This window comes from Orcinus orca, chromosome 10 (assembly GCF_937001465.1).
Source record: "Orcinus orca chromosome 10, mOrcOrc1.1, whole genome shotgun sequence".
Lineage (NCBI taxonomy): Eukaryota > Metazoa > Chordata > Mammalia > Artiodactyla > Delphinidae > Orcinus > Orcinus orca.
Genome location: NC_064568.1, coordinates 4,181,594 through 4,206,626, shown reverse-complemented (window position 1 = coordinate 4,206,626; position 25,033 = coordinate 4,181,594). Strand labels below are relative to the sequence as shown.

Genomic DNA, 25,033 nt, shown 5'->3' with positions numbered 1-25,033 from the left:
ACCTTTACACTTGCCATTTGCTATGCCTGGAATGCTCTTCTCATATTTCTGCATTTCTCTCTCACCTCTTTCAAGACTTGACTCAAATGTGACCTTCTCTGTAAGGTTGTCTGTGACCACTAAATCCCTCCCCTCAATAAGCCCTATTCCTCTTTCCCATTTTTACTTTTCTCATCAGAACTTGTCATCATAGGTTAAAAAAACTACATTTTTACTTATTTATTTTGTTTATTCTATCTCCCCATATAACATATAAAATAAGCTCTATAAAGGCAGAGATTTTTGTCAGTTTTCTTCCCCAGTGCCTAGAACACAGTAAGCACTCAATAAATATTTTTAAGACATAAAATAAACAAATGAGGTCTCTCTTCAAAACACTACCCAAAAGATCTTGTAAAATGGTTCCTTACCATACAAACCAACATTTTCTCAGCATTACATTACACAGATCCACTTTTTATAATATAATGAGCACCTACTATATAATTAGGCACTATAAACACTAATGTCCAACCATGATTAAAAATGGAGATTTAAAAATCTGATTCATACAACCTAAGTGTCCATTATCGGATGAATGGATAAAGAAGTTGTGGCACATATATACATGGAATATTACTCAGCCATAAAAAGAAACGAAATTGAGCTATTTGTAATGAGGTGGATGGACCTAGAGTCTGTTATACAGAGTGAAGTAAGTCAGAAAGAGAAAAACAAATACCGTATGTTAACACATATATATGGAATTTAGGGAAAAAAATATGTCATGAAGAACCTAGGGGTAAAACAGGAATAAAGACACAGACCTACTAGAGAATGGACTTGAGGATATGGGGAGGGGGAAGGGTAAGCTGCGACAAAGCGAGAGAGTGGCACGGACATATATACACTACCAAACGTAAGGTAGATAGCTAGTGGGAAGCAGCCGCATAGCACAGGGAGATCAGCTCGGTGCTTTGTGACCACCTAGAGGGGTGGGATCGGGAGGGTGGGAGGGAGGGAGACGCAAGAGGGAAGAGATATGGGAACATATGTATAACTGATTCACTTTGTTATAAAGAAGAAACACACCATTGTAAAGCAATTATACTCCAATAAAGATGTAAAAAAAAAAGAAATTAAAAAAAAATCTGATTCATGACTGGGCTGTACCATCAAAAAGTTTGCAGAAATAAAACCTGAGTCTTTGAGTGAAAATAAAACAGATATGCCTACAGCTCTCTCAATGCAATAACAATCCTTTATATTGATAAAACAGTCTTCCAAATTTTTTCATCTGATTCTCAACAATCCAATAAGGTTTGTGTAAAGCAAGCACCGATAACACATTTTAGAGATGAGAAAACAAACACTCTTTAACTCTCAAAGTATGGCCATAATAATGTCAAAACTGGGACTGAAGTCTCTCAATATTTAGTCCAAAACTCTACAATATCACACCTCCTCTTGCAAATGATACTGAACGAGACTTTAAAATCATATAGCCATATATTATGCTGAAGACAGTGAGCTTTCCCAAACCACCCAGTGCCTATGCAGAATGGGAGCAAACAAACTCATTAAAGTCACAACCTCAAGTTGAGGAATAAGGATTCGGACTGCTTCTTCCTGTTACTTTATAAGGTTAACCCAGAGTCCAATGACATTCACCAAGAATATAAGAAATGAGGGGCTTCCCTGGTGGCGCAGTGGTTGAGAGTCCGCCTGCTGATGCAGGGGACACGGGTTCATGCCCCAGTCCGGGAAGATCCCACGTGCCGCGGAGCGGCTGGGCCCGTGAGCCATGGCCGCTGAGCCTGCTCATCCGGAGCCTGTGCTCCGCAACGGGAGAGGCCACAGCAGTGAGAGGCCCGCGTACCGCAAAAAAAAAAAGAAATGAGCTTGTTATATTGCACATCAAGAAAGTTATTCCTGGGACTTCCCTGGTGGTCCAGTGTGTAAGACTCTGTACTTCCACTGCAGGGGGCAAAGGTTCAATCCCAAGGAAATAAGATCCCGCATGCCTCGCGGCGCAGCCAAACAAAAATAAAGTTATTACTGAGCTATGATGACTGCTAGAATAAAGGAAGAATAGGAGAAAGTAAGATGGAATAAATGAGAACTGAGTTCTACTGAGGAAAGAGTCAGCGTTATAATATGATGTCATACTGCTGAGTGCCTAAGTGATGCAATTTTGCAACAGAAGAAAAAAGACATACCTCCTCAAAATCCCAGCACAATGACTTTCTTTTCTTTGCATAGATGAGGATCAACAGTTGTAATCCAATGTTTCCCAAAAATTTATTTTTAAAAAAGACAGAGAAGGCTTCCCTGGTGGCGCAGTGGTTGAGAGTCCACCTGCCGATGCAGGGGACACGGGTTCGTGCCCTGGTCCGGGAAGATCCCACATGCCGCGGAGCGGCTAGGCCGGTGAGCCTGTGCGTCCGGAGCCTGTGCTCCACAACGGGAGAGGCCACAACAGTGACAGGCCCGTGTACCACAGAAAATAAATAAATAAATAAATAAAAAGACAGAGAAGTAGAAGATCCATATAAAAAGAAATTTAATCTGGGAAGATGGAGACTGTCTTCTAAATCTTATGCTCAAGAGCAGCTGTTCACCAACTGTCAGCATCTTAATAAAGTGCTGTCGAGTAAAGAGAGTAATACCTGCTGGAACAGAGGAGCTAGAAGAGAGTCTTAAGAGTCTATTACTCTCAAGAGAGTAATACCTGTTGGAACAGAGGAGCTAGAAGAGAAAAAAATACTACTGAATGCAAACGTCTGGCTAGCAAACAATTACCAGTTGTTACTCTGCAACATTTTTCAGGTTGACATAGTGAACATCAGAAGATCACATGGAGGTAACACAAGTGACCTAGTCCAGTCAGACTGGGGTTATCAATGACAGCAGCAATCCAGCTCTCTGATTAATAATAAATAAGCAATAAAGAAAATATAGAAATCTATTTCATGTTTTTTATTGCAAGATGATGGTCATATCATACAACCAAACAAAGGCAAATAATATTGCCAAAAACACCAAAGCACTCTAGTGCCTTATAAAACAAATACTGTAGAACTACCAATGCAGATGTCTATGTCAGCAAAAAATACAGAATAATCATGCAAAAAATACATATTTAGGTCTCACAGAAAAGCAAAGTTAATGTGGAAACTGAGGGACATTAAAGTTAATTTAACACATAGGGTGATTTTGTGTACCCCTGTTAGGTATCTTACAGAATTTGTTATATTTTGGCGGCAAATTAAGGTAGTGTTTCCTAATACCTGCCATATCACCACATTTCTATCACACTACAAATTATAGAATATATAGAAGGCGGAAATGAAATACAACTGACCCTTGACCAACATGGATTTCAACTGTACAGGTCCACTCATACATGGATATTTTTTGATGGTAAATATTACAGTACTACGCAGTTCACGGCTGGTCAAATCCAAGGATGCACAGGAACCTTAGATACAGAGGGCCAACTATAAATTATATGTGGATTAACTCCTGCACTGCTCAAGGGTCAACTGTACATTGAATGGCATTAACAGAAGATAGGGACAATGCATTAGAAAGGATTAGTGAATGTAAAGACATAACAACAGCAACTATCCAAAATGAAACCTGGAATACAAGAAGAAGAAAAAGAGCAGAGCATCAGTGACCTATGGGACAAACTCAAGGAACCTAATAATATACGTATAATTAGAATCTTGGGTGTGTATGGGAGTGGAGGAAGTTTGAAAAAATAATATACAAAAATTTGCCAAATTTGATGAAGACCATATACCCACAGAGCCAAGAAGCTCAATAAACACCAAGTACAAGAAACATGAAGAAAATGAAAATTCCAACAAGGAATAACCAAAGTCAAAATGCTTAAAATCAGAGATACAGAGGAAAAAATCTTAAAAGCAGGTAGAGGAATACAAAATGGGAGAAAACATTTGAAAATCATATATCTGATAAGTAATTAATATCCAGAATATAGAAAGAACACCTACAAATCAATGATCATAAAAAAAAATCCAATTCAAAATGGGCAAAGGACTTGAAAAAGACATTTATCCAAAAATATATGAATGGCCAATTAGCACATGAATGATGCTCAACATAACTTATCAAGAAAACACAAATCAGGGGTTCCCTGGTGGCGCAGTGGTTGAAAGTCCGCCTGCCGATGCAGGGGACACGGGTTCGTGCCCAGGTCTGGGAAGGTCCCACATGCCGTGGAGCGGCGAGGCCCGTGAGCCATGGCCGCTGGGCCTGCGCGCCCAGAGCCTGTGCTCCGCAACGGGAGAGGCCACAATGGTGAGAGGCCTGCATACCGCAAAAAAAAAAAAAAGAAAAAAAAGAAAACACAAATCAAAACCACAATGAGATACCACCTCATACTCATTAGGATGGCTACTATCCCAAAACAAACCAAACAAACAAAAACAGAAAATAACAATGTTGGCAAGGATGTGGAGAAACTGGGACCCTTATGCACTGTTGGTGGGAACATAAAACATTCCACCTTTCCACAGCCGCTATGGAAAACAGTATGGCAATTCTTCAAAATTTAAACACAGCATTACCATATGATCCAGCAATTCCACTTCTGGGTATAAACTCAAGAGAATTAAAAGCAAGATCTGAAATAGGTATCTGTACCTCTCTGTTCACAGCAGCATGAAGCACAATAGCTAAAACATAAAAACAAGCCAAGTGAAAACAAAACAAAGAACAACCCAAGTGAAAACAAAACAAACAAACAAAACAACCCAAGTGAAAACAACAGATGAATGGATAAGCTAAATGTGGTGTATACCTACAATGGAATATTATTTGGTCTTAAAAAAGGAAGGAAATTCCAACATATGCTATAACATGCATGAACTTTGACATTATGCTAAATGAAACAAGCCAGTCACAAAAGGACAAATACTATATGATTCCACTTATATGAAGTACTAAGAGTACTCAAAATCATAAAGACAGAAAGTAGATTGGCAGTTGCCAGGGGCTGGAGGGAGGGGGGAATGGGGAGTTATTGTTTAATAGGTATAGCATTTCAGTTCTGCAAGATGAAAAGCGTTCTGGAGATAGATGGCTGTAATGTTCACAAAATGATATAAATGTACTTAATACCACTGAACAGTACTTAAGATGATTAACATGGTAAATTTTATGTTATGGTAATTTTATGTTATACCAGAATTTTTAAAAATTGAAAGAAAAATGAAAGGTAGCCAGAAGAAAACAATCGCACATTATGTACACAGGGATAAAGACAAGAATGACAGCCAACTTCTTATTGGAAAGAATGCAGGCCAGAAGACAGTGAAGCAACATCTCTAAAGTACTGAAACAAAAAACAAACAAACAAAAAGACTGCCAGCCAAGAATTCTATATCCAGCGAAAACAGCCTCTATAAATCAAGGCAAATTAAAGACTTCTTCAGACATACAAAAATCCATGAAAGGATTCATTGCCAGCAAATCTGCACCACAAGAAATGTTAAAAGAAGTCCGTCTTTCAGAAGGAAAATGTACCAGGTAGAAGTCTATAACTACAAAGAAAAATGAAGAGCACTGGAAATGGTAAATAGAATACACATACAGTACTTGACAAAGGCTTTAATTACAATGAGATACCAGATTCACCTACATTATTAAAATAAAGGGTTAGGGTTAACACTAACAAGATACACATATCATAATACACGTATCTTCCAAAATGCCTGTCTCCCAAAATAAAGTACCTTGATTAACCAAACTCATTTCCCATCACACATTTCTGTAAATTACAGAGTCAATATTATCTTTTTTATAAAAAGAAACCCCAAGGTACAAGTTATTTGTCCAGTAATAGTGAGTCTCTTAGAGAAGTGAAATTAAAATATTCCTGGTTCCAGTCCAGTGTTCTATTACACAAACCCTTTTAAAGGGCCTGCCTACAGACAGTTCCCTGGAATAAAGTATGATGGCAGTTAATATATAATTTATCTATTTTCCATCATCTCCAGGGAACCCCAGAGTCACTTAGAAGCTACAAAGACAGCAAAGAATGTTCCTTGCTTCCAAGAAGTCTGAAAAACAATATTAGCTTTTAATAAATTGGTCAGGTTACCCCAAATTGGCAAAAGAAGAAAACATTTGCCAAGTCTTCTTGAGGAAAATGAATTTATCAAAGCAAAGGTGTCAAAGCAGTAACAGCAAAACAAAGCTTCAGGGTTGGGTGCTGAAATAGGAAAAAGAAAACACTAATATTTAATGCCACTCTATTATAGTCCAAACCTCAGAGGGAATGTGGTTAGTAAGAATAAAACCTCTGTAAAATCACTGATGCCAAACAGACTACAAAATGGGAATCTTGCCTACTATCCCTCTGAATACAAAATGTTAAACACAATTCATACACTCAGATTCCTTGAGACCACAGGCAGCTCTTATAATCCAACTTCACAGTGAGTGAATCTCACTCTCAGAAAGACTAAATGGTACACAGCATAATTCAGGATATTCCTCTAACAGAATTCTAGGGGAAAGCTACTGCTGTTACCCTATCTGGACCAACATTCTTTACTCTGTAAAGACAAAAGGAAAATTATGTGATTTCATAATGAATATCATGCCAAGAGAAAGTAGCATTCTTTCAGCACTTTACTCCAAGTAAGCCAACAGGTAACTGTCCTCCTAATATAAAAATAAAATTTATCAAAAGAAATATTATTAGTTATAAACCCAAGAGAATTTAAAACTATGTTCAAACAAAAACTTATACACGAATGTTCATAACAGCATTATTCATAATTGCCAAAAAGTGAAAACAATGCAAATGTCCATCACTGATGAATGATTCAACAAAATGTGATCTATCCATACAATGAATTATTATTCAGCCATAAGAAAGACATTAAGTACTGAAACACGCTACAACATAGATGAACCTTAAAAACATTAAGTAAAAGAGGGCTTCCCTGTTGGCGCAGTGGTTAAGAATCCGTCTGCCAATGCAGGGGACATGGGTTTGATCCCCGGTCCGGGAAGATCCCACATGCCGCGGTGCAACTAAGCCCGTGCACCACAACTACTGAGCCTGAGCTCTAGAGCCCGCGCGTCTAGAGCCCGCGCTCTGCAGCAAGAGAAGCCACCGCCATGAGGAGCCCGTGCACAGGAACGAAGACCCAACGCAGCCAACAAAAAATAAATAGTAAAGATAAATAAATTTTTAAAAAAGTAAAAGAAGCCAGAAACAAAAGGCCATATGTTATATGATTTCATTTAAATGAAATGTACAGAACAGACAAACCAATAGGGACAAAAATCAGACTAGTGATTGCCAGAGGATGAGGAAAGGAACTGCTTAACGGATACGAGGTTTCATTTTGGGATGATGAAAATATTCTGGATCTAGACAGTGGTGGTGGTGGTGGCTGCACAACATTGTGAATGTACTAAAAGCCTCTGAACCACACATTTTAAATGGTGAAAATGATGAATTTTATGTTATGTGAATTTTACCTCAGTAGGAAAAAAGAAGTATTTTCTAAGTGTTAGTTATTTAGTACCTGTATCTCTCACTACTTAACCAAATGCTGTGTTCATAAAAATCTTTCAAAAACACTTTTTAAAAATTTAATATACTGACATTCTAGAAAAGAATAGAGACAGTACACGGATCACTGGTTGTCAGGGGCTGGTGAGGGGGGAGTTAAATAGGTGAGGCACAAGTTTTTTAGAGCACTGAAACTACTCTATATGACACTGTAATGCTGAATATAAGATATTAAAAGTTTGTCAAAACCCATAGAACTTTAAAGCACAAAGAATAAACCTTAATGTGTGCAAATTTTGAAACAATCATTTGAGAGATAAAGAGATCTCAGCATGGAATGTAGAATGCAATAAAACAATCTAAATCTATTACACATATGAAACAACCTCATTTGGGGGTGGAGGAATAAGGTGCTGACCCCTAAGTAATGATGGAAATAAGTGGAGTCTATCAGTCTAAAGGCAAAAGGAACTATCCATAAGCACTGTACTCTAGTTGATAAAGTGTTTTCCCACAGGGGGACAGATTAACAATTCTCAAACCACTTCACATGAATACTGGAACTGAAGAATTAAGTAAATGGATGCCAGAGGGTGGGAGCCAGGTTTCTCATTGGTGGAGTGGAAGAGGTTACAATGATCCATGTGGTAAGGAATTAGCGTTGGAAATATCAGTATGAATTCATGTTTAGCTTAATAGATAAATGGCTACATACAGAAATATTTATAGATATGTGTATATACACAGCTTAATATATACACCCATCTCCTTGCTCTGTCACTCAGACTGCCTAGAAGCAACAACACTCTGGTAGCAACCAGCACATCTAGCACCCAAATCTTGGTTTCAAATACCATTTTCCAACACAAGGAACTAGAGCTCCTTAGAAAAATGACTGTACGACTGAGGAATGACATATAAAAGATGAGCCTGAAGCATTTTATGTTGCCAAAAAGAAAGTATTCACACACAAAGGGGAGGGATACAGGAGCCAACTGAAAGGGCTCCCAGTGGCCAAAGCTGGACAATTTGAGCAATGATATTTATGTAGATACTCTACCTTTAAGGAGGTAGAGCATAACTCATCACTCACCAAGTGTGGGCTATGCATAGTGACTTTCTTCCAGAGTATAGTATAGAAAGGGAGGCACAAAAGGGTAGCTTTACAGTGGAGAAAACAAACACTAGCAGAAGTTAAGTGATGAAGGTTAACAGTAACACTGATAAGTCATATGTACTCTTGATATGTGATGAGAATGGCACTTTACCTCTGTGGTCTTCCTTCCAAAATCATATTACATCAGTCTAACCATTAGAAAAACATCACACAAATGTCCAATTGAAAGACATTTTACAAAAATACCTGATCAGTTATCTTCAAAATTGCCAAGGTCATTAAAAACAAGGAAAGTCTGATATATTGCCTCAACCAAGAGAAGCTAAGGAGACATGACTATTAAATGTAATGTGGCATGCTGAATGGGATCCTGGAACACAAAAAAGGACATTAAAGAAAAAACTGTGGAACTCTGAATAAAGTATAGACTTAGTAACAATGCATCAATATTGATTAATTGTGACATATGTAACACATTAATGTAAGATGTTAATAATTGGGTGTGGGAAAGACAGGCACTCTCTGTACTATCTCTACAATAATTCACTAAATCTAACACTGCTCTAAATAAAACATTTATTATTTTTTAATTTTTTTTGCGGTACGCGGGCCTCTCACTGTTGTGGCCTCTCCCGTTGGGGAGCACAGGCTCCGGACGCGCAGGCTCAGCGGCCATGGCTCACGGGCCCAGCCGCTCCGCGGCATGTGGGATCCTCCCGGACCGGGGGACGAACCCGTGTCCCCTGCATCAGCAGGCGGACTCTCAACCACTGCGCCACCAGGGAAGCCCCTAAAACATTTATTTTTAAAGTTTATTTTTATAAAGTTGTAAACATTTATACATGGTCTTGGCCCTCAAGAAGCTTGTTGTCTCATTGTGAGGTAAGATACATGCTCATGAAAGAAGTATAAAATACAAAAGTAAGAAAATATTAAATTGAGAAATACAGATATAAGTATTTAGGAATATGGAGAAGGTCTACAAGTGTAAGGGAAAACTTCATCAAGGAGGTAAAACTTAAGTTTGTACCTTAAAATGTACTTCAGGGTACCAAAGTAAAAAAGAACGATGATAAATTGGTACACTTACAAGACACAGAAGGGTGAAGAAGCAAGGAAAAACTAAAAGAAATGAAAGTATTTAGCCCTGAAAAGTGAAGACTTAAATAAGAGGCATAAGAGCAGTGTTCAAATACTTCAAGGGTCATGTAACAGAACTAACAGAGTTACATCATATGCCCATTTAACTTACTAGCTGACCTCTGGTAAAATGTGACCAACACTCAAGGACAAAGAGAGTGACAGCTGCTCTACAGAGCCACAACAGGAAATGCCAATTTGGAAAGACAGGAAGCAGGTGGCCAAGTTCTTCTCTACAACTTTCAGAGGACAGTGTGCATGTGAGCCCAATGAAGCAGAAACTTCGATTCAAATCCTGCAAACATTTATTGACCACTTACCATGTGCCAGGTGCTTCCATACATATTATCTCATTTAATATTCATAACATAGCGATAAACATTTATTAATGTTTTGTATTTATACATTAACAGCCTCAATGTACAAATACAGTAAAATTAATCCTGCAAGAAAGCAGGAACACATTAAAATTCTCCACCATCCCCCACTCTCTGATAAGCATTTGATAGCTCTTAAAAGGCAAAATTTTTTTGAAGGCCTACATATCTACATAATTTTCTCCCTCTTGCTCCTTCCTTCAGTCAAGCTTAGTGGCTCTCGGTCTGTAAAATGCTTAAGAACTAAATAATTATAAATGCAAAAACATGCACACTGCGCTTTTTAAACAATTTAAGGGATTTTCAAATACAGTTTTCATCTTATGTAATTTTTGTCTTAAGCACTGACTTTAGAGCCAAATCCTGTGGATGAGGTGCAGCCCCATCTCAGGCTTATTCCATGGGCACTGTAAGGCAGCATCAGGGAAAGGAGGTAGAGAGGCTGACTCCTACTGCAACATGAAGAAGAACATTCTAACAACAATTAGAGCTATCTAAAAATGGCACGGGCTACCTCAAAGTAATGAATTTTCTGTCATCAAGGGTGTTCAAACAGAGGCTGAAAAATCACTGAGAACATTTGAGAAGAGAGCAATTGGGTAAGAAGCTAAAATCTCTTCCAAATCTTAGATTCTATAATGGGGAGACTTTTAAAACCTGACAGGTGGGCAATCTAGCTGAGAACAACAAAATGAAGAAAGACACCAAGGCAAGAATGACATGGTATGTGGAAAAGCCCAATGCTGGGGAAACACAGAAGCTCATTTCCATCAGCAGATGCCTGTATTTGCTATTTCATCTGCCAGGAAAGCTCTTCCATCTCTTAGGCCACAGCTCAAATATCTTCTCCTCTTTGAGGCCTCCCCACCACCCCCACCAGTCACTCACTTGTCACATCAGCTTGTTTTATTTTCTTCATGGTTCACATTAGGAGTCAGCAAACTTTTTCTTTAAAGGGCCAGATCACAGGCCAAATCCAGCTTGCCCCATGTTTTTGTATGGCCTATGAGCTAAGAATGGTTTTTACATTTTTAAATGGTTGAAAAAAATCAAAAAGCAGAATTCAAACGTTTTGTGACACGGGAAAATTGTATGAAATTAAAATTTCAACGTCCAAAGTTTAATGAGAACACAGACACACTCGTTCATGTACTGTACTGCCGGTGGCTGCTTTTGCACTAAAACAAGACAGTTGAGTAGCTGCAACAGAGACTGTATGGCCCATAAAGCCTAAAATATTTAGTTTCTGGTCTTTTACAGAAAAAGTTTGCTAATCACTAATTTGTAGCATTACCTGAAATTATCTCTATTTGCTTATTTGCTATCCTCATTCTCACACACACAGAATAAAGCTCCATGAGGGCAGGGACTCTGCCCCCCACTGTTGCTCAGTACTTACCTAGAAAAAAATCCTGGAACAAAATAAGGGCTCAACAAATACTTGACTGATAAATTAATGAGTGATCCATAAATACCACTCTGAGGAGTTCAAACTTAAGCCTTCAGCCATTATAGGTTTTGTACATATATGACAGGCAAAAGAAAAGGGGAAATATTCCAGTAGAGGGGAGCAAAGAGTTTAAAGTAATGGTGGTCATCAATTAGTCCAGGTTATTGGGTTTCTTCATTAAATTGTACAGGTTTTTTGTGCTCATAAAAGATTCTCTCAACTACTGTAAGGTGTCACAACACTGTCAGCTGACTGTGCTTCTGTTTATCATAAGATGCAAATACTCTGAGAAATCTCATTTCCTATACCTGGTACACAGCAGCCACACCATGCCAAATCTTAATAAGTACTCATAATTTTAATAGATCTAGATCACGTGCTAATGAATTTGTAATATCTGAATCCTTCCTATGCTGCTGATCATCAATCTATTCTGTAAGCAGCTGAAAACTCTTCAGAAATTAAAAGGTTACCGCCCACAGACCAGAAGCAGCTTTATAATCTTTCTATACTAGCCAGAGAGTGGGTGTGTGATTTCAAAAAAAAATACAAGTCAACTCTGTCGGTAGAGGACAAGGTATTGTTGCATTAAAATCCCACCCATAAGCATCATTTGTTACACACTAGTAAAACTACCACCAACTCATAATCTGAGTCTCACTCTTCCAATACAAGTGGAGAAAAAAATGTATCTACCTCCTGGAGGAATCTTGTCATTAACACATTAACATTTTCATAAGGTTCTCTCCTTCCAGGCTTTGCAACAATTTCCATACACAGGTACTTCAAAGACAAGGATTTGGTTTAGTCAATAACTGCCAAATGTAAGATACTGGTCAGACGGCATAAACAAATCAAAGTTTTGCTTTATTCTAAAGCAGCTACCTGCTTTTTAATTTAGGAATTCAGACCTTTCATAGAGATGCTTATGGTACAGGTACCTCTGATAAGTATGTCAGACTTAACAGCAACCATTTTGGATTAAGACAAGTGTGTGTTCATCTTCCTTTCCTCTATGACAAGTCAGGATGAAAAGGCAGCCTGCAAAAGCACTGGCTAAGATCTACCAAGACTAATGTGTAAAGTGTCACCAAAGAAGAGGGGGGAAATCAGCCAACAGTTTAAGTGGGCTGCTTCAAGAAACTACTGCAGATTCACCTGGGGGATGTTCACCATCAATGTTAGCGATGAACCAAACCAACCCCTGGACAAACACTACACATACCTTTGCTTAAGCTGAAAAAGCTGGGGTCTGCAAGCTATAAATGGATCTCTGGCCCTTTAGAGAAGGTGCAACTCACTGAGCCCCTCTTCCCTTCCTAAAAGGGTTAATAAAAGGCACCTGGGACCCAGCCCAGACTCGCATGCCACCGCGCACCACCAATTCCCCCCGTTCCCAGAACTGCCGGCTCCCTCCTCCCCTCAAACGACAAGTTCAAAATCAAAACAAAAGGTGCAAAACTGCTTTCAGGTGGCAACGGCTAAGCCCCAGTGGCCAACTTCTAGGGACGCCAGGGCAAGCGAGGGCTCGTAGGATCCCCGACCCCCTAGAGCCAGCTTCCAGACAGTCCTTCGGGCCTCGGCCCACCTCCTCACACGTCCCTCCCTCCCCGCGGCCCTGGATGGGGTGCTGGGAAGGGGGCGAGGCGAAGGGGAGGGGAGAGAAACCCCAGGGTCAAAATGACAGCGGAACGGGCCAGGAGAGGAAAGAGGCCCGGAGGGATGCTGGGGGTCGAGCCCTAGGCCCAGGGCTTCAGCCCCGAACGGTGGCGACCAAGGGTCCCACCCGCCCCAGGCCGCGAGCGGGAGGCCCGGGCCGCGTCGGCGGCGCCGCCCGGCCACGCTCCCCTCACAACTCTCCCCTCCCGGGCCACAGGGGCCGTTGAGGGGCCGCGGCCGCCGCCAGCGTCGGAGGCGGGGGCACTCACTCACCGGCGGGGAGGGGAGGAGCAGCCGGCGTCTCCGCCAGCGCCGTCGCTCGCGCTCAAGCACCGGCTCCTGCCGCTGCGGCCGCCGAGCCCGGTCCATCCCCCCACAACCACCCCCCTCCCGGCCCTCCCCCCGCGCCGCCTCAGCCGCCGCCTCCGCAGCCGCCGCGGTCGCCACAGCCTCCTCAGTCCCAGCACGGGAGCGCGAACCGGCGCGAGGAGGCGAGAGCGCGCGCGCCCGCCGCCACCACCCACAACCTCCGCCCCCGGCAGGCGACGCACGCGCGAGGCGGCGGCGGGCGCGCGCACGCTGCAGGGGGGGCACGGCCCCGAAAGACGTGGCCCCGCCCACCCACGCGGTGCCGGGGGCCTGGGCTGTTTCGCTGCAGGTTAGCTCTTCACCGCCTAAAGCTCTGGGAACCGAGTTCCTCTGGCCTGGCCCCGATTTCTGAGAGCGAAGGGCCACGGCAGCTCAGGTGTGAGCGGATTTCTGACCAATGCTCCGGGTCCCTCACCTGTTCTGCTTACCTTCAATCGTAAGGCCTTCTTTCCTCCTCGGATCCAGCAGGTTTTCGGCCGCTGCTGGCAGGGGCTTATTACTATTTCACGTCCGCCTTTACCACTCAAGGGAACACAAGCAGCTATCAGCCTACCCCTTTATTACTGCATTTTCCTAATTCATTTATTCGTTCATCGCTTATGTATTGAGGCTCCTTCCGTGTGCTAGGCCCTGTATGAGTTACTGGAAGTACAACGTGGGGATAAAGAGTCATGAAGTTAGAACCCGTGGAGAAGGAAAACGTTAAAGGGAGGATCACAAAAAAATTAAAATTTGCAAATAGTAAAATCTCTTCTGAGAGGTGCATGGTGCTAAGAGAGCCTGTATTAGGGGGAGGAAGGAAGGAGATTGATTCAGGCAAGGATTTTCCAGCTGGAATCTGAAGGCTGACTTGGAGGGACTTAATTATGTCCAGGGGATGAGAGCTTGGCGTGGCCGGAATGGGCCCCTGAATGTGGAGTGGAGTGTGAGTCGGGGCAGGGGACCAGTTAGGAGGCTGCCTTAACAGTCAAAGCAAGGTAGACTGGTGGTAGAGAAGAGTCCTTTTTAGGGAGTTAATGGACAGGACTTGATAGATTGATTAAGATTGAGGCCAAGGAGGTGGCAAGGTTGACTGTTAGATTTGAGGTTGGTGGGGATGTATCTCTAGATCTCAGGAGCTCTTGAAGAAGGCCGTTGAGGAAAGTAACTCAGAATGGATGATAAATGTAAAAGCTAAAACTATTAAGTAAATTTCTAGATAAAAACATACAGAAAAAAGTCTTTGTGATTATGACATAGGCAAAGATTTCTTAGGACACAGAAAGCATGAACCATAAAAGAAATGATTCATAAGTTGAACTTAATCAAAATTTTAAACTTTTGTTCTTTGAAAGACACCATAAAGAAAATGAAAAGGCAAGCCATAGATGGCAGGGGGGATTTGGAGTACAATATATTTGACAAAAAACTTGAATCCAGAATATATAAAGAACTCTTATAAGTGAATAGTAAGACAACCCAAAAAACAATGGGCAAAAGATTTTAATAAACACTTCACTGAAGAAGATATAAAAATGGCAAGTAAGGGACTTCCCTGGTGGTCCAGTGGGTAAGACTCCAAGCTCCCAATGCAGGGGACCTGGGTTTGATCCTGGTCGGGGAACTAGATCCAACATGCATGCCGCAAGTAAGAGTCCACATGCCGCAACTAAGAAGCCCACGTGCCGCAGTGAAGATCCCGCATGCTGCAACTAAGACCCGGCGCAGCCTAAATAAATAAATATTTTCTTTAAGTGGCCAATAAGCAACAAAAAGACGTTCAGTATCTTTTGTCATCCAGGGATTTGCAAACTAAAACCACAAGGAGATGCCTCTACACCCTCATTACAGTAGCTAGAATTAAAAAGATTGATGACCCAGCAACCACATTCCTACACATATCCTTAACTATACTTAAGCTCCAAATAAAGATAATAACAAAGTCATACTTCCACCTAACATGACACAATTAACCTGCATACAACCAAAACACATATAACACTTTCCACAAAAGAGGATGCAGCACTTTCCTGGTGGTGCAGTGGTTAAAACTCCGCCTGCCAATGCAGGGGACACAGGTTCGAGCCCTGGTCCCGGAAGGTCCCACATGCCATGGAGCAACTAAGCCCGTGTGCCACAACTACTGAGCCTGTGCTCTAGAGCCCACAAGCCACAACTACTGAGCTCTCATGCCACAACTACTGAAGCCTGCACAGCTAGAGCCCGTGCTCTGCAGCAAGAGATGCCACTGCAATGAGAAGCCCGCACAACGCAATGAAGAGCAGCACCTGCTCTTGCTGCAACTAGAGAAAGCCTGCACGCAGCAACGAAGACCCAACACAGCCAAAAGTAAATAAATTAAAAAACAAAAGAGGATGCAAACTTCTTGGGTGATATTCCCTTTCTGCTTTTGACATCCTGTAACTTAGTACTGTGCTATAAAGTTAACTGTATTATTAATACATCTCCGTTGTGCAGCAGCAATCAAATCTTTGCCTGTTGATTGAGAAGCATGAGATTCCCCAAAAGACCAAATGACAACCTCAACTTCCAATTTAACAAACATTTTTGTGTCTCCTAATGGAAACATTTTTCCCTTTGGAACTAAGACCTCTAGACTAGCAGAGCTTCTGGCCATTTCTCCTTCCAGGCAAAATGAGCAACCAGGTGCACTGCTTGAGGTTTTGCCAAAAGGTAGGCTATTCCTTCACTGTTACTCTTCAAGAGTATCCCAGAAAGGGGCTGCAGCGCTGCAGCAGTCTGTTTTCACCGAGCCTGCATATTGTACGGGACCTGTGTAAACCAGGCTGTAAACCACGACTGAATTTTCTCTTCCCCAGTCTGCTGGTCATAGAGGATGCCCCATGAGACTGTAGGTGTGGGCTGAGAGAGAGAAGACAGTGCAGCAGGAGCAGTGGCCGTGGGCATGTGGGCCACTTCTTCACACAACTTACTTGTGCCTTATGTGTGCTCATTCAAGCCCAGTCTCATACATGCCACTTCACTGAAAATGGAGCGCAGCTGGGCATGCACAACTTTATAGCTTGTGGATCAGACAACACCCAGGTCATTCGTGATGGGCAGCTCCAGTCACATGGTAACTTGATGGCTCATGGTTAAGAGTTCAGTCTCTGTTAAGGCTCTGTAGCAAGCCAAAGGCTGTTTCTCAAAAAGAGAGTAGTGGGACCTCCCTGGTGGCACAGTGGTTATTGCATATATAGTATACCCTAATGAAGTTATTGTTAAAAAAGAATTCATTTGATGGGATTTATAGCAGGTTAGAAACAGAAGAACAGAGGATTAGTGAACTAAAAGACATGCAGCAGAAAGTATTCACATTAAAGCACAGAAAGGGACCTCCCTGGTGGCGTAGTGGTTAAGAATCCTCCTGCCAATGCAGGGGACACGGGTTCAATCCCTGGTCCAGGAAGATCCCACATGCCGCAGAGCAACTAAGCCCATGCGCCACAACTACTGAGCCTGTGCTCTAGAGCCTGCGAGTCACAACTACTGAGCCTGTGTGCCACAGCTACTGAAGCCCGCGTGCCTAGAGCCCAGGCTCCGCAGCAAGAGAAGCCACAGCAATGAGAGGCCCGCACGCTGCAACGAAGAGTAACCCCTGCTTGATGCAACTAGAGAAAGCGCACGCACAGCAACGAAGACCCAATGCAGCCAAAAATAAATAAATAAATAAATAAATTTTAAAGTTTATACAGAGAGACAAAAACCCAGAAGAGTCAACACAATATTGAAGAAGAGCTTAGAGAACAGACACTATCTGACTTTAAGCCTCACTATAAAGCTACAGTAATTAAGATGGAGTGGTATTGGTGAAAGAATGGACAAATAGATGAATGGAACAGAATACAGAACCCAGAAATAGATCCATATAAATATAATCAACTTTTCTTTGACAAAAGAGCAAATTCAACGCAATGGAGAAAAGCAATCTTTTCAACAAATGGTTCTGGGACAACTGGACATTCATATGCGAAAAATGAATCTAAATACAGACTTTATAGCCTTCACAGAAATGAACTCAAAATGTATCATAGGCCTAAGTATAAAAGACAAAACTTGAAACTCCTAGAAGATAACATAGGAGAAAATCTAGACAACCCTGGGTATTGTGATAAGTTTTTAGATACAACACAAAAGCATGACCTATATGTCTTAGTCCATTCAGCCTGCTATAACAATGTACCACAGACTGGTTAGCTTGTAAACAGCAGAAATTTATTTCTCCCAGATCTGGAAGCTGGAAGTCCAAGGTTGTAGTGCTGGCATTGTTAGGTGAGAACCATCTTCTGGGTTTCAGACATCTTGTATCCTCACATGGTAGAAGGGGCTGAGAAATCTCCCTGGAGCCTCTTTTATGAGGTACTAATCCCACTCCTGAGGGATTTAAAAACCTCTTACAGGCCCCACCTCCTAATATCATCATCTTTAGGGGTTGCATTTTGAGGGAACACAAACCTTCAGACCATAGCACCATGAAAGAAATAATTGATAAACGGAACTTCATTAAAATTAAAAACTTCTGATCTGTGAAAGACACAGTCAGGAAAGTGAGAAAACAAGCCACAGACTGGGAGAAAATATTTGCAAAAGACATACCCAAAATATACAAAGAACTCTTACAACTCAACAATAAGAAAATGAACAACTGATTAAAAAATGAGCAGAAGATCCAAACAGACACCTCATCAAAGAAAATATACAGGTGGCAAATAAGCATATGAAAAGATGTTCCACATCATCTGTCATTAGGGAAATGCAAATTAAAACAATGAGATACCACTACACACCTATTAGAATGGCCAGAATCTGTAACACTGACAGTACCACTCTTGAGGATGTGAAGCAGCAAGAGCTCCCTTTTTATCGCTGGTGGGCATGCAAAATGATACAGCCACTTTGGAAGAAGTTTGGTGGTTTTTTACAAACCTAAACATACTCTTACCAAACAATCCAATAATTGTGCTCCTTGGTATTTACCCAAAGGAGATGAAAATTTACGTTCATGAAACAAACTGCATACAGATATTTATAGCAGCTTTACTCTTAACTGCCAAACCTTGGAAGCGACTAAGATGTCCTTCAGTAAGTGAATGGGTAAATAAACTGTAGTACATCAAGACAATGGAATATTTTTCAGTGTTCGAAACGAATGAACTGTCAAGCCTTGAAAAGACATGGAGGAACCTTAAATGCTTATTACTAAGTGAAAGAAGCCAACCTGAAAAGGCTATACATTGTATGATTCCAACCATATGACGTTCTGAAAAAGGCAAAACCATGGAGACAGTAAAAGGATCAGTGGTTGCTGGGGGAAGGGGGAGAAGGAGCTGAATCTGCAGGGCACAGAGGATCTTTAGGGTAGTGAAAATACTTTATATTACACTATAATGGTGGATACACGTCATTATACATTTGTCAAAACGCATAGATTGTACAACCCCAAGAGTGAACCCTAACATGAACTATGGACTTTGGGTGATAATGATGTGTCAATACAGGTTTATCGGTTGTAACAAATGTACCACTCTGGTGGGGGATGTTGATACGGTGGAGGTTGGGGGTGGGCAGGGAATATGTGGGAAATCTCTGTAACTTCTCCTTAATTTTGCTGTGAACCTAAAACTGTGTCAAAAAATAAAATCTATTTAAAAAAATACATTAGCACAGTGACACATAGTAAGTATTCAAAAAGTGCTAGCTATTATGATTATTCCCATTATTTCATATGTCCTATCCAGCACTGACATGTAATGATTCTATGACAGTAAACAGGCGAGCACAGTAAGAAAAATAACTGTAAAAATATGTCTGGTTCCTATTTTAAATCCCCAAGTTTAAATCCCCAAGTGTAAACTGACAGAGAAGGGGACACTGGAAAACATAAATACTGAGCACTTATTGAGTACCTACTAGGTGCCAAACAGCTTTATTTATTTTTTTGTTTTTGTTTTTTTTGCTGTACGCGGGCCTCTCACTGTTGTGGTCTCTTCCGTTGCGGAGCACAGGCTCCGGACGCGCAGGCTCAGCAGCCATGGCTCACGGGCCCAGCCGCTCCGCGGCATGTGGGATCTTCCCGGACCGGGGCATGAACCCGTGTCCCCTGCATCGGCAGGCGGACTCTCAACCACTGCGCCACCAGGGAAGCCCCAGCTTTATTTATTTACTCATATCACCCTCACAATATCTGCTGATGTAGCTTCTGAGAGGCAGTAGAATCCCTCTGCTGTTGGGCTGCATGATTTTGAACACTGACCCTGCCACTTACAAGCTGTGTGACCTTGGGCCTCAGTTTTCTTTCTCTCTTTGTTTTTTTTGACCATGTCGCATGGCTTGCAGGATCTTAGTTCCCTGACCAGGAATAGAACCCCGCCAGGGCCCCGGCAGTGAAAGTGCCAAGTCCTAACCACTGGACCACCAGGGAATTCCCAGTTTTCTCATTTGTTTAAAATAAAAGGTTTTCATACCAATCTTATAGGGATGTTGCATGGATTAAATAAAGCACATAAGACAGGGACTGGCACATAGCAAGCATTTTGTGTTGCTGATACTATTTTAGAGATGCAGAAACTGAAGCACAGAGAGGTTAGGTCACTTGCTCAGGGTCACACAGCTGGGAAGTGGCAGAACTGGAATTTAAACTCAGGTATTCCCTGATGATAAACAAATGTAGAGGCAATTACAAAGGTACTATAAGTGCTGTGATAGGAGTTACCTTGTAATTTGTGGCAGCCCCAAGGAGGCCTTTAGGCAGGTCTGGGACAGGACTGGAAGGCTTCCAGGAGGAGATGGTGCCTGAGTTGTGACTTAAAGGATGGGCTGAGGTTTGCCAAGTGACCTGGTGAAGAGGTGGAGGATAGCAGGGGTTATGTGCAAAAGCCTGGGATGAGACAGGCTGGGGGAGCTGCAAGGTGTTTAGGGCAGATGGATTGAGGGGTGTAACTTGGGTGTGACAGCAGCTGAAGCTAACCACAGACCACGGGAGCCAGAAAAAACCTTCACACCCTTGAAACCTCTCTATTTTAGTAGCAGAACCCTTTTTCAGATGAAACCTTATGATTCCTAGGACAGAAAATAGGTGAAAGAAGAAGAGCTTCAGGTGAAGTGGGGATGGTTCCCAGGGACCCCCCACCCCAGCTTTCCTGCCAACTTCCCTCACATCTTTGCAGAATCCCACAGGGCCTCACCCCTCACTCCTACACCTGAAGGAACTGAGGCCCAGAAGCAGGTGACAAGTGAGGGCCCACCTCTCCTGGGAGACTGGAGCCAGGACTTTGAACTCGCAGTGCAGCCCAGCCCGTGGACTTTTCTTCTCAGGATCCTTAGAAGCTTTTGTGGGAGATAACAGCTTTGAATAAAGTTGGGAAAAGGCAGGGCGGGGCGGCGGGGGGGAAGGCAGTGCAGGCAGCTCAGAAAGCCACAAAGCCTCCCCTTTTGGGGACTCATCGTTTCCAACTCTACAAAGGGGAAGGCTGGCCAAGATGACCTTGGAGACACTGTCCATCCCTGGATCCCGAGGCCATCGGCTGGGCCTCAGCCCCTCTTTAGGAGACCCCCACCCCTGAGCCCCAGATCTCAGGCTCTGTCTCTCCAAATTCCACTCCCCAGTGTCAGAGTGGGGAGTGGGTGCCCCAGAGATGCCAGTGAGTGAAGCCCACACGGAACGCCGAGCAGAGGCCGGGCAGCCTGGCGGCCAGAGGCTGATGTGATCCAACCTGGTGGCTCACAGTATTTTTAGGCCTCTGTGCCCCTGTCACTGGGCTGGAAGCATATTAGAGAAAAACAAAAATGGAATGACCTCTGCCTGACCTGACAATGCCACCAAAGGGAAGGAAAGAGTTTGAGAAAAAGCTAAACACCTTTTTTTTTTTTTTTTCTCCCTCTACTCTCAGCAGTACGAGCAAGGCTGGGACACATGATGGGGTTCAGGGGCATGGGGAGAGCCCCTCACTCCTGCAGATACCTCTCTGGAGACCAGGAATGTCCTCCCATCTGCCCTCAAAACCCATGCACCTGCCTTCACTCCCCTTTGCTTAGGGCCTTGGGTGGGTCTCCAGTGGGACTTACAGGAGCCTCTGTAACCTGCCCACACTCCCCAATCTCGCCCTCACTCAACACCATTTATTTACTTCACAAACACATACATCCCAGGCTTTACACTCTGCGCTTCCCACTACCCACTCATTTAATCCTCACACAGCCTCACTTTGACAGACAAGCAAATTGAAATCAGAGGGAGATGGACTAACCTGCGGAGTCAGGCAGCTTGGCTGCAGAGAACCCTGTGAACATCCACGCTACAACACTTCTCCAAAGTCTGATTCGCTCCAGGCTGCAGGACACCAGGCGCCCCACCTCTGAAGTAGCCCCGAGAACCCTCCAGCCCCCCACCATGACCCCTAGGGTCACTCACTCGCAGTGGGAGCCTGTGGTCCCAGAGTCATCGTGAACAGATGAATTGCTTGTTCACCCCGTCCATCAGCTGCCTCTGACCTGCTGCTCTGGGCTGCCGGGCAGGTTGTTCTGGGACCTTCCCACACTGCTCCTCTCCAAATTCCTCTGAGGAGCCCGAGTCCAGCCTGGAGTCCTTACACAATCTTGCTGAAAGCCCAAGGGAGTGAAAGGAAAGCTGAAACCCAGTCAGTAGATATCTGCCCTGGCCAGCTCCTGCCCTGGAGAGCCCTGCCCTGGGTACCCCTGCTGGCTGCTTCTCTCCTCAGCCCTTTGCCTCGGATTTTAGTGAGCGGCCACGCCATCAGAATCCCTTGTTCTCTTCCCAGAGTCTAGGAATCCTCACTTCCTAGGCCAGGCCCCAGCCAGAGCAGTAAACCAAGAAAAAAACCCAACAGTCTCTTCAAAGTTGCCGCCTCCTTGCTCTGGCAGAACTCTGGGGCCAAGGTTACTTCCTTCTAGAAGAGGGATCTCACTTTATCTTAGATAATAGAAGGGCCCTTGGAAGTGCTTTTCCAACTAAAAGAGCGATCTTTGCCCAAAGGGTAACTCTAGTGCCACCAAAGAAATGGGCCCCTATTAAGAACAGCTTTTCCCCTCCACTCCCTGACAAAATACAGGTAACAGCTGTAACGACTCAGCAATCTACTCATGAGGTAGAATCACAAATGTTTATTTTGCTTCCCATTACCTTTGTAAAAGGCATTCAGTGGAGGAAGCTCTACCCCTGTCCCTGAGTGAAAATGTGGACACTCCCGGAGGTTTTCTGATCATTCCCAGGTGTGATGGTTCATTTTATATGTCAATTTGGCTGAGCCACTGAGCTCAGATATTTGGTCAAACGCTATTCTGGGTGCTTCTGTGAGACACCCAGATGAGATTAACATTTGGATGAGATTAGCATTAAAATCAGTGGACCCTGAGGAAACAGATTGCTCTCCAGAATGTGAGTGGGCCTCACCCAATCAGTTGAAGACCTAAATAGAACAAAAAGACAAGCCTTCCCTGAGCAAAAGAGAATCCCCCCCAAAAAGAGAGAGAGAGAGAGAGAGAGAGAGAATTCTCCAGCAGACAGCCTTGGACTCTAATTCCTTATAATAAATTTCTCTCTCTCTCTCTCTCTCTCTCTCTGTCTCTCTCCCCGTAGATAGATAGATAGATAGATTAATTGATAGATAGGCAGAGAGAGAGAGAGAGAGGGATTTTGCTTCCCTGGAGAGCCCTGACAAATACACCAGATTAAGCAAGCAAACAAACAAAACTCTATTCATTTTAGGTTTGTAAACACAGCCTTAGTGCAGAAGTTAGAATGTCCGGTATGGGGAATAGCCAAAGCTTCCAACTTTTTGAAAAGTTACAGATGGCCCCTCCCCCTACTAGCATGTGGATGGATCCTTCTTTCTCTTTTCCCACCTTAAAGCCTCCTCTATCTTGCTCAGGTGGTTTCTAACCCCTGCCATGGGACAGGGGTGGAGAGGCAAGGAGGAAGGAAGGGAGGAGATGTTGGGGAGCGGAAAAGTCCTTACCTGCCTGATGCTGCTACACAGGATGGTTTTGTCCTGACCTGTGTGTAAAGCTGATCCCTCTCAGGGGGTGCTTTCGTAGATTCTAGAGACCCTTGAGAACATTTCATTTTACCTTTTTGATTTGGGCAACACATTTACCTCCTGCTGGTGACTCTCAGCTCCTGTTTTTATTCTTCCCTCCCCACAACCTGGACATAAACAACATGGAATCTCTGTTAACATGACATCATTCCTTAGATGTCCTCTGGGGCATGATCAGGTCAGCTCTCCTGAGGGGCCCACATCTCATGTAGGGGAAATCCTCACATTTGCTCATTCTTCTGACAACCTGGAAGGCAAGGCTTCCCTCTCAGCCTCTTCTCTGAAGCTCTTTTTCTCCAGCCCTTTAGAGTGCTCTCCCTGTGGGTGGGGCAGGGCTGAGGAAGAGCAAAGTCAAAGTCCTATTCTCTCCAAAGAAGTTCTCCTCACAAATTTATTTAACCTCCAATAACTACATCATTAGATCCTCAAAGCTGGGAAGACCTTTGCAGGTCTTATAATGGGTTTTTGCTAATTTCCTCTGAACATTTACGTCTTGGTCTGGAATGTCTTATCTATTTTATCTTGGTGACTGAGTAGGAAGTTGCAATTTAACATCCTGTTACACACACAATTACATGTGCAAAGAGATAGAGAACAGTTTATACTACTGAATTTTTGCAGGGAGACCTCCATGTGTTTCTGTACAGGGGCAGGAAGGAGAGTTGGCTTGGGGGTAGAAGTTGAGGGCTCTGCACACTCTGATTCTGGTGCCTTCCCTTCCCACCCTACCCTTTTACAACTTCCCTGCCCTACCAGCCCCCACCCCTAGCTCCCAGGTCAAGAAGGTGAGAGAAAATACTTTGCATGATGAAGAAAGAATTTGAAGAGCAAAAGTAGGGGAGGGGAAACAGAAGCAAGGGGGAAAGTGCAGTGCAGAAAATGTGAAAGATGGCCTGATACCTAGAACTCTCTCCCTAACGCCAAAGCCTGACAAAATTCTTCTAAAACTCACAAGCAGAATTCAGCCCCTCCCCTGTGAACAGATGCCGAACCATTGCTTCTCATCCCTCCTGTGGAGCCTGCAAAGGCAGGGATGACTGGGTCTGCCTTGGCCACCACTAGATCCCCCAGAGGAGATGAATAAAGGTCAGATGATTGACTAGGGAGCCAGGGCCGGAACCGAGCTTTGGGATGGGCTGAGATTGCCGAGCTGTGTGCCCAGAACGCCTATATATTTCTGTTCCCTCCCCTTCTTTGTTCTCCTATGGTCACACAAATTATAGCTTCATGTATTATAAACTCATCAACACAGTCTTATAATTATTGTTTTATGCAACTGTTTCTTAAATTAGACAAAAGAAAAAAAGAGCTTACAAACCAAAAACT

At 43.1% G+C, this 25,033-nt stretch overlaps 1 protein-coding gene across 6 annotated transcripts in view; it reads right to left on the bottom strand.

The window, feature by feature from the left end:
* TMCC1 (transmembrane and coiled-coil domain family 1) overlaps positions 1–13,676 on the bottom strand; it is a 221,069-nt gene extending 207,393 nt beyond the window's left edge. For all 6 annotated transcript variants that reach the window (XR_007479719.1, XM_049716022.1, XM_033414093.2 and 3 more), the window contains exon 1: positions 13,557–13,676. The gene's annotated coding sequence lies outside the window, so the exon portion shown is untranslated. The remainder of the gene's footprint in view (positions 1–13,556) is intronic.
* Positions 13,677–25,033: the final 11,357 nt, after the last annotated feature.